Source organism: Heteronotia binoei, chromosome 14 (assembly GCF_032191835.1).
Source record: "Heteronotia binoei isolate CCM8104 ecotype False Entrance Well chromosome 14, APGP_CSIRO_Hbin_v1, whole genome shotgun sequence".
NCBI lineage: Eukaryota > Metazoa > Chordata > Lepidosauria > Squamata > Gekkonidae > Heteronotia > Heteronotia binoei.
Window position 1 is genome coordinate 52,910,188 of NC_083236.1, and position 14,895 is coordinate 52,925,082.

Consider the following 14,895-nt stretch of genomic DNA (forward strand, 5'->3'; position numbering starts at 1 on the left):
CAAGTAGAATGTCATAAACAATTCGATACAGCATTGTTTTAAAAATATATATTAGAAAACCCACACATGCACAGGTTCTTGGGTATGCTAAAAGTAGCTCTTTGGGTCCGAGATTATAGCACCATACTTGTATTTAGGTCCCCCCACCCATGACTGTTTCACACTGAACAGTATTTCCAGTTGTGGGCTATACACACAATCATCACAAGGGATAGCTTTCACAAGCACACAACCAACACACAACCCTCACTGTTCCTATATGGAACAAAGAATGTACAGAAACACTCTAAACTGCGGATAAGAGATTGTGGCTCCAGCACCAAGGGGAGGGACCGAGGCAGGCACCCCAGGCAAAATTTCTCCCTACCAACACATATGAACATATGAAGCTGCCTTCTACTGAATCAGACCCCCGGCCCATCCAAGTCAGTATTGGCTACTCAGACTGGCAGCGGCTCTCCAGGGTCTCCAGCTGAGGTTTTTCACACCTATTTGCCTGGACCCTTTTTTGGAGATGCCGGGGATTGAACCTGGGACCTTCTGCTTCCCAAGCAGATGCTCTACCACTGAGCCACCGTCCCTCCCCTATATACACAATCATCACAAGGGATAGCTTTCACAAGCACACAAACAACACACAACCCTCACTGTTCCTATATGGAACACATTCTAGTTTAATTTACAGTTTCAATTAAAATAACACACAACCACACCATTTTCGGAAAAAGTGGAATAAAACTGGCCACAACTTTATTGGTTACAGCATGGGGTAAGGATCCCACTCATCGACTGACCCGCCTGCCAGTCGATGCTCCGCTGGCCACCTTGGGATGGCAGGTTAGGGATTCCACTAGGGCGGAAGCCCAGGGGTGGTCTTCCCTGCCACCTGAGCGTGAGGGTAATCCCCCAGTTTACCAGCCCCTGGGCTGTGCACATCAGTCGCCCCTCGTACCAAGATCCCTTAAAGGGATCCCCATACTCTGGAAGTGGGCACGCAGGCCGATTTCCTGAGAATGGATCCAGCCCCATGCGGATACCGCCAAGTTGTGACAAGAAAATCAGGAAGACGACCCATATGCAACCCCTGAAAAAACACCTAAATAAAGGGCTGGGAGGGTGGGCCAAGCAATCCGATGGTCAAAGACGGCAGGCGGCGGCAGTGCTGGGTCCTAAGTAGTTGCTGCTCAGCCCTCCCTCTGACCAATCCCAGAGACAGCTCATAGGGCCAGCATCAGGCTGAGGGCCAGGCCTGCTTCCCGCGCTTGGCCTGGCCTACCCCCTCCACCCGACAAAAGGCTGCCCTTCCCCCTTCCCACTCTGTGCGGAGCCACAACCGGGACCAGGGTGAGTCCAGGTCCTTGCTTATCATGTAAAAGGAAGGAAGCAGACTCTCAGTATACTTTTGAATATTGCGGCAAAAGGCACTGGCAGAAGAAAAGATTCTCTGGATGGAACTTTGTTAAGAGATAACATGGGGACGCTACCGAAAACAGCATCCCTGTATCTAGTTACATGCTCTGTAACAAGTAATGGCACTTACCTTATGATATGTCACGTCACAAGGCTTACTGACCCGCTTTTCTCAAGATCACTGTCAGCATTATGTTAAAAGATGACCCATGGCTGCTGTTAAAAATGACATTCCCATGTCTAGTTGTTCCCCTCTGCTGTGCAATATGTTGTGGCACTCAGCTTATATTGTAGTATTACATCCCCTGGCAAATTATCCCAGTCTTTTCGGCAAGACTGCCAGTTTCTAGTAGGGGTGGGAAAATTTCATGGCATAACGATATCTCATCATACTGGGACTTTCAGTAGATGTTAGGAGGGCAGGGAAGGGGACCAAGGGAGAACTAGAGACCGGGATGCCATTTTTGGCAGTAGGTCTGTGTTTTCAAATGTCTAGTTTTATTTAACATTGAAGGCTATTTGATTGACGTTTTGGGAAAAGAACACAACCCCCCCCCCTTTCCATCTGCCAAGTCAAGTAATTTAAATTGTACCGTAAACTTCTTCCCTGCTGTGCAAAATCTACAATATATGATTCAGACTTTCCCCTTCAACTCCACATTTTAATGAAGCTTTTCATTACCAACATGATGACAAGCTTCTTCTTTAACAAATTTCATTAATATTTACATATTTACATCCAGCGTGAGTCGCGGCAACCATCGCCATTATTCCCCATTCCGTCTCAGCCAAATGTCAGAACATGCCATTATATAATTTACTAGCCTATTCCAATTTCTTCATTATGTACCCTATTAATGTCCTGCCATTCAGATGTGCGAAAAGGTGACATGCTGTAGCTCACGGATTGTCCAAAATGTCTTTCAACCTCTTACACTTTTCTGTACAAATGCAGCTTACAATTTTCCAGATAAAATTACAAAAATTATTTTCATTTAATATGTGACTACATGCCATTTTAGCGCTATAATGCAAATTATTAACATTTTTTCCCCAGAAGTAATGTGTTAAACACTCCACCGGCAGAGACACGCATTATTGATATTCTGCCAAAAGCTCAGGTTAACATATATTGTGTTCTACCTAATATATGCAACCAACAGCCTTGTGGGGTGGTGACAAATTCCAAAAGGATGGCTGCATTCGTCTGCTGGAGCAAAAAGCCATGAGGATTAGGTGGCACCTTAAAGATTGTATTTATGAAAGCACAGACTCCAATGCATCATACAGTATATCCTACGCAAATTATATCATACATAAGTGGGTACAGGGGGGGGGGAATGCAAAAGGCGAGGTCTAAAGATTTTGAAATGCATGAAGTCATCTGCACCATTTCTCTTGCTTCTCATGGCCTCTGAATTCCATTTTTTATGTCTTTACTTTGCGGGTTTTAAAAGAAACGGGTGTGCTACGACACCTAATTGTCTTGATGTGCAACTTGTGCTCTGGAAAGAAGGATTCTGTTAGGACAGAGTATGGAGCAGGGGTGGCCAGACTACGGCTCAGGAGTCATACGTGGCTCTTTCACACATATTGTGTGGCTCTCGAAGTCCCCACCACCCCACTGGCTGGAGAAACTATTTGTCTCTTTAAATAACTTCAAGTCAAGCCAGCCAGTTAAAGTTAAAGTTGCTTTCTTTTCACCTTTTTCTCTTCCTTCCGCCATCTATTTTCCTTCCTTCCTTCCTTCCTTCCTTCCTTCCTTCCTTCCTTCCTTCCTTCCTTCCTTCCTTCCTTCCTTCCTTCCTTCCTTCCTGTCTTGTGGCTCTCAAACATCTGACGTTCACGTCTTGCGGATCTCAGACATCTGAAGTTTATTCTGTGCGGCTCTTACGTTAAACAAGTTTGGCCATCCCTGGTATGGAGAAACAGAATGTTTTCCAATTGGCAAAGGTGTCAAGACCTTTTATCTCCCTGTCTGTTCAATCACTATGCAGAACGTATAAGGAAAGCCGGAGCAGATTTAGATGAAGGTGGAATAAAAACACCTGGAAGGACCTTTTACAGTTTGAGATATGAAGACAACATGTTACTGGCAGAAAATAGGGAAGACCTGAAAAGACTGCTGATGAAAGTTAAAACAGAAAGTGCCAAAGCAGGATTACAGCTGAACATCAGGAAGACAAAAGTAATGACCACTGAGGAGTTGCACGCCTTCAGTGAAGAAACTGAAGTTGTTCAAGATTCTATCCTTTGGCTCCATCACCAACCAGAAGGAAGACTGAAGCCAAGAACTCAGAAGGAAACTGAAACTGGGATGACAGCCACGAAGAAGCTAAAAAGGTTATTAAGTGTAAGGATGTGTTGCTGGTGACCAAGGTCAAGTTAATTCATGTCACAGTATTCCCCATTACTATGTAGGGGTGTGAAAGTTGGACAATCAAGGAAATTGGCAGGAAGGAAGTTTATTTATTTGAAATGCAAGGTTGGAGTAGAGTTTCATGGATACTATGGACTGCCCAAAAGACAAGTGGGTTCCAGATCAAATCAAACCTCCCTAGAAGCTTATGGAGGCTATTGTACTTTGGTCACATGAGATGAGTCACTGGAAAATACAATCATGCTAGGAAAAGTTGAAGGCAGCAGAAAAAGAGGAAGATCCATGATGAGATGGACTCAATAAAGGAGGTGGCACCTGAGAAAGGCAGAGGTTGGGGAGGAAGCCATGGCCAGTCTGGTGTAGTGGTTAAGTATGCAGACTCTTATCTGGGAGAACCAGGTTTGATTCCCCACTACTCCACTTGCAGCTGCTGCAATGGCCTTGGGTTAGCCATAGCTATTGCAGGAGTTGTCCTTGAAAGGGCAAATGCTGTGAGAGCCCTCTCAGCCCCACCCACATCACAGGGTGTCTGTTGCGGGGGGAGAAGATATAGGAGATTGTAAGCTGCTCTGAGTCTCTGATTCAGAGAGAAGGGTGGGGTATAAAACTGCTGTCTTCTTCTTCTTTTGCAACACCTGAGCAAAATTGTTAATGTTTTGGAGGTCATTAATAGGATGTTTTGGAGGTTGGTCATTCATTGGTTTGCCATAAATTGGAAGCAATTTGATGGCACTTAAACCACACGCATTTTGTGCCATTATAGAAGTGCAGTTAAAGAGCATATTATTAAGAAGACTGCAGACAACACAAGTTTTTGCTTGTCAGTTTTTCAGATGCCACACAACTCATTGCTGTTCTTGGGCCATGAAGCCTCTTGGGCCAGGATTCCTTCTCCCCCCCCCCCCCCAGGCATTTCCATGATACCCAGTCTCCCAGTAACATGCAGACACCAAGAGAACCATTAAGGCTGCGGTTTTATTGCACAGTTTGTCTGAAACATCAGAGTCCTTGGTTCACCTCTCTTGGTTCACCTCCCTAGAGGTCCACCAACCCCTTACTGCCTCCACCAGTCTCTGCCAAGGCTTTGGCTTTGCTCCCAACCTTCCTTCCTTCTTGCCTTGCTGTCTCTAGCTATTGCATCCTGAATACAGGGTTAGGCACTGAAGCAGACAGGTCCCGTGAAAAGGAATCTGCTGCTGTTCAGGTCAGGGATGCTGCCTCCCTGGTGCATGGGAGAGTCTGATCCATTCTGTCCTCCAAGATCCCATCTGTCTTAGGGGTGCTATTTTCTCTTCTGGGGAAGGAAATGTCTTGTTCCTCTTGCCTGCTGCCACCTGGAGCAGTGGTGTGAGGATGTTTTTTTTTTTTTTTACCCACAGCATCGCATGTGATTCTCTGTCACTTCCAGTAGAAACGACTGGAAGCAACATAGCGTAGCTCCGGGAATGGCCAGAAATTGTATGGTTTTACTGCAGAGTTTCTGGCAATTCCTAGAGCTACCTATATAGTTTTACCACAGAAATTCTGGCAATTCCTAGAGTTACTGTATAAGCCATCATCAATCTGGCCACAACCCTTCTGGAGGTACCCTAGTCTGGCTTCCTGCCCAGCAAGCCCTCCTTCCTGTTCTAACTCCCCCCCCCTTCCTCTTGCCATAGCCACCATTGGCTCTCTTGGCCTACGTGAGTAAGCCTTTACTCCCATGAAGGTCTCTGCTCTAGAGGCAGCCTTTACCCTGAGGAAGGAGAAGATGATGATATTGGATTTATACCTTGCCCTTCACTCTGAATCTCAGAGTGGATTACAATCTCCTTTACCTGCCTTTCCCACAACAGACACCCTGTGAGAAGGGTGGGGCTGAGAGAGCTCTCCTGGAAGCTGCCCTTTCAAGGACAAACTCTGTAAGAGCTATGGCTGACCCAAGGCCATTCCAGCAGCTGCAGGTGGAGGAGCGGGGAATCAAACCTGGTTCTCCCAGATAAGAGTCTGCACACTCAACCACTACACCAAACTGGCTCTAATACCGGCAGCCTTTGGCCTTTCCTAGAGCTACCATTTTCTGGGTGGGTCCTGCAGTTCTTTCAGAGGTACAACTGACCTAGGAGGAATTGGCTGCTTGTGTGTGTGTGTGGGGGGGTGGATTTTATGTCTCCATGCAGTGCCCTCCCCACCCCAACCTCTGCCCTCCTCAGATGCCACCTCCAAATATCCAGAGATTTCCCAAGGCAAGTTGGCAACCCTAGTCCTTTAAGTGCTTTTGGGGCCCAGTCCTACTTTTCCCTCCTCCTTGTGACTAAAGTGGGAGCTGTTTCTGGATTCCCCTACTGCACACCCTGACCTGGGATACCATGGGGTACGGCAGACAAGAGACAATAGGATAACTAGTCCAAGATCTAGGGTCATCCAGTGATCTAGGGTCAAACATGAGTAGAGTTTTAAACTCAGGGGTCATCGGTTCAAGTCTAACATTTATGTTATAATGGATGGCAACTCTGAAATAAGTACGGAAATGTATTGATTCTCTTAGCGAACATCTTTAATGTAATTCCCACTATTAGCAATAAACCTGAAGACCTTGAGTACTTGAGTTCAGAGTCTAATAGAGAGCATCGGCTTGCAAAAAAAAAAATACTTCCCTTTCCTTTAATCTGATTAAAGCTCCTTGACTAAAAGTCTTGAGCAGTCAAAAACCCATCTGTCAAGTAACACCATCCGGATGCAACACTAAACCAATTGAAAAATCTGGAGTTCAGAGTCCACCTCTAATATAAGAGCACTGGCTGGGAAAAAACTCTCATCCAATATACACCCAACTGCTATCATACCTGAGTAGGCACAACCTTGGTTTTAAAAAACCTTATACTGCACCTGAGTTGTCTCAGTTAAGAGGGAAGGCAGCATGATATAGCCTGATCTCCTCAGATCACAGAAGCTAGACAGGGCTGGACCTTGGAAGAGAGACCATCAAGGAAGGCTTTACAGAGGTAGGCAATGGCAAACCACCTCTGCTTCTCACTTGCCTTGAAAGCACCTTGCTGGGGTCAGTTCTTGGATGGGAGACCACCAAGGAAGGCTCTGCAGAGGAAAACAATGGCAAACTACCTCTGCTTCTTACTTGCCTTGAACACCCCTTGCTGTGATCAGTTCTTGGATGGGGGACCACCAAGGAAGGCTCTGCAGAGGAAGGCAATGGCAAACCGCCTCTGCTTCTTACTTGCCTTGAACACCCCTTGCTGGGGTCAGTTCTTGGATGGGAGACCACCAAGGAAGGCTTTACAGAGGAAGGCAATGGCAAACCACCTCTGCTCCTCACTTGCCTGGAAAGCCCCCTTCTGGGCTCCCTGTAAGTTGGCTGCGATTTGACAGCAACTGAGGCACACAAACAGCCTCTGTTAAAATACTCCAGGGTCGAAAAAGGGCTTCCATGCAGCAGTGCTTCAGACAATGGCCATAACTCTGCCTATTACACAGAAAGCAATTCTGTAGCTCCATACCAGTCCTCTTCTCCCCTGGTACTTGCAAGCTCTGGCCCAGAGATACTACAGTAATATCATTAGTCTCTCGCACATTTTCAAATGTTACCGCACCACCAGGAAGCATTTCCCACCTTGAAACATTGAAATGGGGCTTTGTTCTCTGTGCTAACCTGTCTCAAAGACACGCATGGGAAGTCAGCAAAGAAAGCTGAAGAGGAAAATGAATTCCACGAAGATTAGAGGAGATGGCTTCTCACCTGCGTGACGGCCTTTTTAGTGATGATTAATCTGTCTGGTTCAGCATGTTAACTGATGCTCTAATTTAGGATGAGAAATTTTGGATTAAAGCTATTTTTAATCTACCTTTCGTAAAACGGAAAGAAACCGTGTTAGAAATTTGCTGTGTAGTGAAAAACACAACGGGCTCTCTCGGCTTGGCTTCGCGAGCGAAGATTTAAGAAGGGTGCAATAGTCCACGTTTGCTGCAGGCTCGCTGGTGGCTGACAAGACCAATGTGGGACAGGCAGGTCCGGCCACAGCGGCTGCAGGGAAAAGTCTGATTTGGGGTTGGTGCTGTAGCAGTGCGATTCTTCCTCAATCTCCTTTTGTCCTCAAGACCAGCTATGCGTGCGTTCTCAAAGGAAGAGACAGCCTGGTGGATGGTGTGCCTCCATGCTTTGCGATCTGAGGCTAGGTCAGACCACTGGTGATGGTTGATGTGACAGGTGCTAAGGGATTTCTTCAAGGAGTCCTTGTACCTCTTCTTTGGTGCCCCTCTATTTCGATGGCCGGTGGAGAGTTCGCCATACAGAGCAATCTTGGGAAGGCGGTGGTTTTCCATCCTAGAAATATGCCCTGCCCAGCGCAGCTGCGTCTTCAACAGCAGTGCCTCGATGCTGGTAACCTCTGCCCGCTTGAGGACTTCAGTGTTGGTCACAAAGTCACTCCAGTGGATGTTGAGGATGGTGCGAAGGCAGCGCTGATGAAAGCGCTCAAGGAGTCGCAGGTGATGACGGTATAAAACCCACGATTCGGAGCCGTAGATGAGGGTTGTCATCACAACCGCTTTGTAAACATTGATCTTTGTGCCTTTTTTTAGATGCTTGTTGCTCCACACTCTTTTGTGCAGTCGGCCAAATGCACGGTTTGCCTTTGCCAGCCTGTTGTCAATCTCCTTGTCGATCTTGGCATCGGAGGAGATGATGCACCCCAGATAGCTGAATTGCTGGACTGTCTTCAGAACTGATTCACCCACAGTGATGCAGGGAGGGTGATAATCTTCCTGGGGTGCAGGCTGGTGGAGAACTTCTGTCTTCTTCAGACTAACTTCTAGGCCGAATAGCTTGGCAGCCTCTGCAAAGCAGGACGTCATATGCTGCAGAGCTGATACCGAGTGGGAGACGAGTGCAGCATCATCAGCAAACAGTAGCTCTCGGATGAGTTTTTCCATTGTCTTGGAGTGTGCCTTTAGTCGCCTCAGGTTGAACAGACTGCCATCGGTGCGATAGCGGATGTAGACACCATTGTCCTCATCTAGATCTACTGCAGCTCTTTGAAGCATCATGCTAAAGAAGATCGTAAAGAGAGTTGGCGCGAGAACGCAGCCTTGCTTTACACCTGTGCCTATTGGGAAGGGCTCCGAGAGGTCGTTGCAGTGTCTGACTTGGCCTCGCTGGTCTTCGTGTAGCTGGATGATCATGCTGAGGAACCTTGGGGGACATCCTAAACGTTCCAAGATTTGCCACAGGCCTTTCCTGCTAACGGTATCGAAAGCTTTGGTAAGGTCGACAAAAGTCACATACAGAGCCTTGTTCTGTTCCCTGCATTTCTCTTGGAGCTGCCTGAGAACAAATACCATGTCGGTGGTGCTCCTGTTAGCTCTGAAGCCGCACTGGCTCTCTGGGAGGAGTTCTTCTGCAATGGTGGGCACCAGTCTGTTCAGGAGTATTCTGGCAAGGATTTTGCCTGCGATGGAGAGCAGGGTTATCCCCCGGTAGTTGGAGCAGTCTGACTTTTCCCCTTTGTTCTTGTATAGGGTGATGATGATTGCATCGCGAAAGTCCTGTGGTAATTTGCCTTGTTCCCAGCAGGTGACAAGTACTTTGTGAAGTGAGCTATGTAGTACTGTGCCCCCATGCTTCCAGATCTCTGGTGGAATTCCATCAACTCCTGCTGCCTTGCCACTTTTCAGTTGCTTGATGGCTTTAACAGTCTCTTCTAGGGTGGGGATCTCATCCAACTCTGTTTTCACCGGTTGAAGTGGGGTGAGGTGGATTGCTGAATCTTGAACTACGCGGTTGGCACTGAAGAGAACCTGAAAATACTCCGACCACCGGTTCAGTATGGATGCCTTGTCTGTGAGGAGCACTTGGCCGTCTGCACTATGCAAGGGACTCTGAGCCTGATATGATGGACCATATACTGCCTTCAGGGCTTCGTAGAACCCTCTTAAATCACCAGTGTCTGCACACAGCTGGGTTCTCTCTGCAAGCTTGGTCCACCACTCGTTCTGAATGTCTCGAAGCTTGCACTGGAGGTTGCTACATGCAGCGCAAAAGGTTGCTTTTTTCCCAGGACAGGAGGGCTGAGCAAGATGTGCTTGGTAGGCAGATCTCTTTTTCGCCAGTAATTCTTGGATCTCTTGATTGTTCTCATCAAACCAGTCCTTGTTCTTCCTTGTGGAGAACCCGAGGACTTCTTCAGAGATCTGCAGGACGGTAGTTTTTAGGTGTTCCCAGAGTGCTTCTGGAGAAGGGTCTGTGGGGCAACTGAGGTCCTCAATTCTTGACTGGAGTTTTGCCTGGAAGGTAGCTTTAACTTCAGCTGACTGGAGGCTGCCAACCTGAAACTTCCTCCGAGGGATACCTCCTCTCCTGGGTGTGGGTTTAAAGTGAAGACGGAGATTGCAGCGTACAAGACGATGATCCGTATGACATTCTGCGCTGGGCATTACTCGGGTGTGTAAGACATCTCGAAGGTCTCTCTGGCGCACCAGAATGTAGTCGATAAGGTGCCAATGCTTGGACCGTGGGTGCATCCAGTTTGTCTTCAGACTGTTCTTCTGCTGGAAGATAGTGTTGGTGATGGTGAGCTGGTGCTCCATGCAGAATTCTAGCAGGAGGCGCCCGTTGTCATTGCAGTTGCCAATGCCGTGTTTGCCAAGTACTCCTTTCCAGGCTTCCGAGTCTTTACCTACTCTGGCATTGAAGTCGCCAAGGATGATCACCTTGTCCTCTGTAGGGGTCTTCCGTACGAGGTTGCGTAGATCAGCATAGAACTTGTTCTTTTCTGCAGGATCTGCTTGAAGGGTTGGGGCATACACACTGAAGAGTGTTGCATGCTGCTTGTTTTGAAGTGGGAGGCGCATGGACATGATGCGATCTGAGTGACCTGTTGGAAGGTTTTCGAGTTTGGAGGCAATGGAGTTCCTGACCATGAAGCCAACGCCAGAAAGGTGGCTCTCAGCCTTTGACTTACCCGACCAGTAGAGGGTATAGCCAGCACCGTGTTCTTGAAGACTACCTTCCTCAGGGAAACGGACCTCACTGAGAGCTGCTATGTCGATATTCAACCTGAGAAGTTCGTGGGCAACTAGAGCAGAGCGTCGTTCAGGGCGTCCACTGCCTACTGTGTCAAGCATGGTTCTGATGTTCCAACACGCAAGCTTTAGTCTTTGCACACTTTGTGAGGCAGGTGCATGCCTTTTCTTTGTTGTTATTTTTCGACCGCAAGTAAGGATGCCCATTGACCGCGGCTAGCTAACTGGGGTGGGGGAGACGAGCTTTGTTTAGGCCACCTTTTCTAGGCCCCTCTCCGTGTGGAGCAAGCAGTGCTGTCCCTAGATAAGGCTGCTTGGTCGTTCAGGGTGCTGCCGAAAGATGCTTTCGTCTCCGGGTTAGCATCAGGCGACCAATATCCTGAACCGCCTACATGCAGGATCGGGACTGCGGCTTCCAGTGGCACCTTCCACCTGCCGTTTCGCCCCTTGCCTATCGCTGCAGGACTTGATACGTTGTGGGTTATGTGTGTGGATATGCCCTTCAGGCCTGCGCAGAGGAATTTTTTAGGTGAAGCGCAGTGTGCGCGGTACTGGCTCCACCCTTTCACCTGGGGGTCATCTGCCATGGCCCAGTAAGCCGGGACGCCGGCAGTGAGTCCTCCAGGTGGTAGGTGTTACATTAACGAGCTCTATCTGCCCGGGTTTGATGTTAGAGTTTTCCTTCTCTTAGGCTGACGAGGTTGGTGGGCCCAGCCTGCCCATCCGGTTATACCGCCGGACAATTCGGTCGCACCATGACGTAGCAAACTCTGTGAAAACGGGGGGGACCAGCGAGAAGGTGTTGCTACGGATGCAGTAATGCAGGAGAGGCCATTGCAGTGACCATCTGCCAGGCATAGCCAGACAGTGACCACGCGGCGTTCACTACACCGGGAGAGGAGAGGCTATGTATTGCGCATGCACTTTCCCTGGGGGGGTAGGATTCCCAGAGGGAGCCCACCCTCCACCCATCCCCAACGGGCTCTATAGCAAATTTAAAGCACCCCTGCCCCCTATTATGGAACATACACCTGCATTCTGCCATTTAATATGGCGCCTACATCAAAGAGACCCACTGCTGAAATGAACAGCTTCTTTTGCAGCAATGGCAATGCTGGAAAACTACAGCGATTCATCATCTGCATGACTTCCTCAAGTTGAGCATCAACAATTCCTGTTGTCATTTCTCATTATTTCCCTACATGTCAAATTCATGGAAATCCTTACAGGTGAATGTGTCAATCTACCGGAAAACTCCAGGGACTCTGTAGCCTGTCTGACTGAAAAGCTCTCAAAAGCAATTTCAAAGACAACCACACTGTATATATTGGATCAGAACTAACTACCTGAAGTATAGCAATATACTAGATGTAGTCTGCAGTCTCACAGGGAAAAGGGTTTGAGACACCTCTGGCCACCCTGGTTGGCTTCAAAGAAACAGATATACCAGGTATTGTGTTCAGTTTTGGGCACCACATTTTAAGAAGGATATAGACAAACTGGAATGGGTCCAGAGGAGGGCGACGAAAATGGTGAGGGGTCTGGAGACCAAGTCCTATGAAGAAAGGCTGAAGGAGCTGGGCATGTTTAGCCTGGAGAGGAAGCGGCTGAGAGGTGATATGATCACCATCTTCAAGTACTTGAAGGGCTGTCCTATAGAGGATGGTTCAGAATTGTTTTCTGTGGCCCCAGAAGGTAGGACCAGAACCAATGGGTTGAAATTAAATCAAAAGAGTTTCCGGCTCAACATTAGGAAGAACTTCCTGACCATTAGAGCGATTTCTCAGTGGAACAGGCTTCCTCAGGAGGTGGTGGGCTCTCTTTCCTTGGAGGTTTTTAAACGGAGGCTAGATGGCCATCTGACAGTGATGAAGATCCTGTGAATTTAGGGGGAGGTATTTGTGAGTTTCCAGCACTGTGCAGGGGGTTGGACTAGATGACCCCTTCCAACTCTATGATTCTAGGTCGTTTCTACAAAGCAAATTATCTTGCTTTGTTCTGGCACAGTGCTTGCTATTCTTTTGTATAATTCATTTGCTCCTGGTGTCCTCACACTAAATGGGCAATCCCCAGCAATGTACAGGTGGAATACAGATTCTGTTCTATCTAGCTAGAACATTTTCTGAGCCCTACAAGGATTCCTCTAAAGAAATCAGAGCAGTGTGCATGGTTTGCCCCTTCCTCCCTTTATACTCACAACAAACCTATAAGATAGGTTAGAGAGACTGACTGGCCCAAGTTCACCTAGTGAGCCTCCTATTTAAATGGAGATCGGAATTCAAACTTCCCTGATCTTAGTTTGCCATACGTGCATCAAGCTGGTCTCTTTCCAGTACATTTTTATCTTTGCACATATGGATCTCCTTCCATTTTGCCCTCACAGCTAGTATGTGAGGTAAGTTAGCCATGGAGGGAGCGTCTTGCTCAAGTGTCACTCAGCAAACTTAAAGGTGTCCATTACTGAGTCAGTCCATTACCTACGTCCATTACTGAGTCAGTCAGATCTAGTCACAGTGATCCATGCCTTAGTTTCATCTAGACTAGACTACTGCAATGTTCTCTTATTGGAGTTAGCCTTGAATAGTGTTCAGAAGCTGCAGCTAGAGCAGAATGCTGTGGCTAGACTGCTCCTTGGGGCCAGCAATTGGGAGCATATGGTCTGGTAGTACAACAATGACACTGAACATAATTCAAGTTGTTGGTTTTGACCTTTAAAGCCCTACCTGGCTTGGGACCAGAGTATCTGATGGACCATCTTCTCCCATATGTTCTGCCTGGGAATGAAGATCACAGGGAGAGGCCCTCCTGACTGTCCCACCAATCAAAGAAGCTCATCTTCTGGGTACATGAGAGAGGGCCTTTTTGGTGGCAGCCCCACAATTATGGAACAAGCTCCACAGGGAGGTTCGCCTGGCCCTTCACTTTGAAGGCAGTTGAAGACTGTTTTATTTAGGCCTGCATTTAATTAAAGCAGTTCTAAACTGTGATTTTAAATGTTGGTTTTATATTTTTTAGTTTTGTATTGTAGTTTAATAATATCGTCTGTCTTGAGCTCTATAAGGAAAAAGCTGGCTGATGAATGGCTGGTTGAATCCAACCTGACATTTAGTACTGCAAGTGTACAGGATACACTTTTGCTCCTGAATACTCCGAGAGATTTAACCCAGTGACTCTAAAAAGGTGGGTTGAGTCTTCCAGCAAACTATGACAGACTAATGGAAAGGTTACGAGTGTGTCTGCACGGTGTACTGGGGCCAGAGTGAGGAAAGCAAATGGTTAACTGAGGAAGGGGCCATCAGAAGAGTAGATGGGTCCTGAAAACTGACAAAATTCTAGCTGTCAATTTCTGTAGGGGACAGTTACGGAACTACTGCTCTGTAGAGTGGAAATAATCTCCACAAACAATGGAAAAATGCAGAAATAAATCTAAGACCAATGTCAAGCCAACATGCGCTATTAAAATGATAAAATGCTGAGCTATGCTAATGTTTACAGTCAATTTTCAAACAGTTACCATGAAATACTGATATATAGTTAAGCAATATATAAAGCTGAAGCAGTGGCATTCTGACTGGCCTTTCCGGCTGCCGACCATCTTTCTCTCTCTCTCCCCCTTCTATGCATCCTGAACCAGCTTAAAAGGCAGGAGAAACAGCGGCCTTCGTTTCAGGAAAGGAAAACAAAAAAAATGGGGATTGGCATGAGAGTATGCTAAAGTGGATGGATCTCTCCAGAGCTTTTTCTGTAGAAAAAGCCCAGCAGGAACTCATTTACATATTAGGCCACACCCTCTGTCATCAAGGCAGCTGAAACTGCATTCCTTTGTTGTTCCTTCTAAGGAAAAAAAAAAAGTCTTGGATCTCCCCCTCCCTATTTAGAGCTCTCTAGCTGGGCATGGGGGGAGGGAAGGTGGCGGCAAACCACCGCTGTTTCTCACTTGTCTTGAAAGCCCTTTGCTGGAGTTGCTAAAAGTTGGCCGCGATTAGATGGGTGTGAAACCCCCCCTGCTGGGGTTGCTAAAAAACGGCCGCAATTTGATGGTATGTTACACACACATACAGTTGGGCATAGTAGCCACATAGCTTTGCCAC

At 47.4% G+C, this 14,895-nt stretch overlaps 1 protein-coding gene across 1 annotated transcript in view; it reads right to left on the reverse strand.

Moving 5' to 3' along the window:
• The window catches only part of ITFG1 (integrin alpha FG-GAP repeat containing 1), a 185,855-nt gene that overhangs the window by 59,201 nt on the left and 111,759 nt on the right, over window positions 1-14,895 (reverse strand). The gene's annotated exons all lie outside the window — the stretch shown is intronic.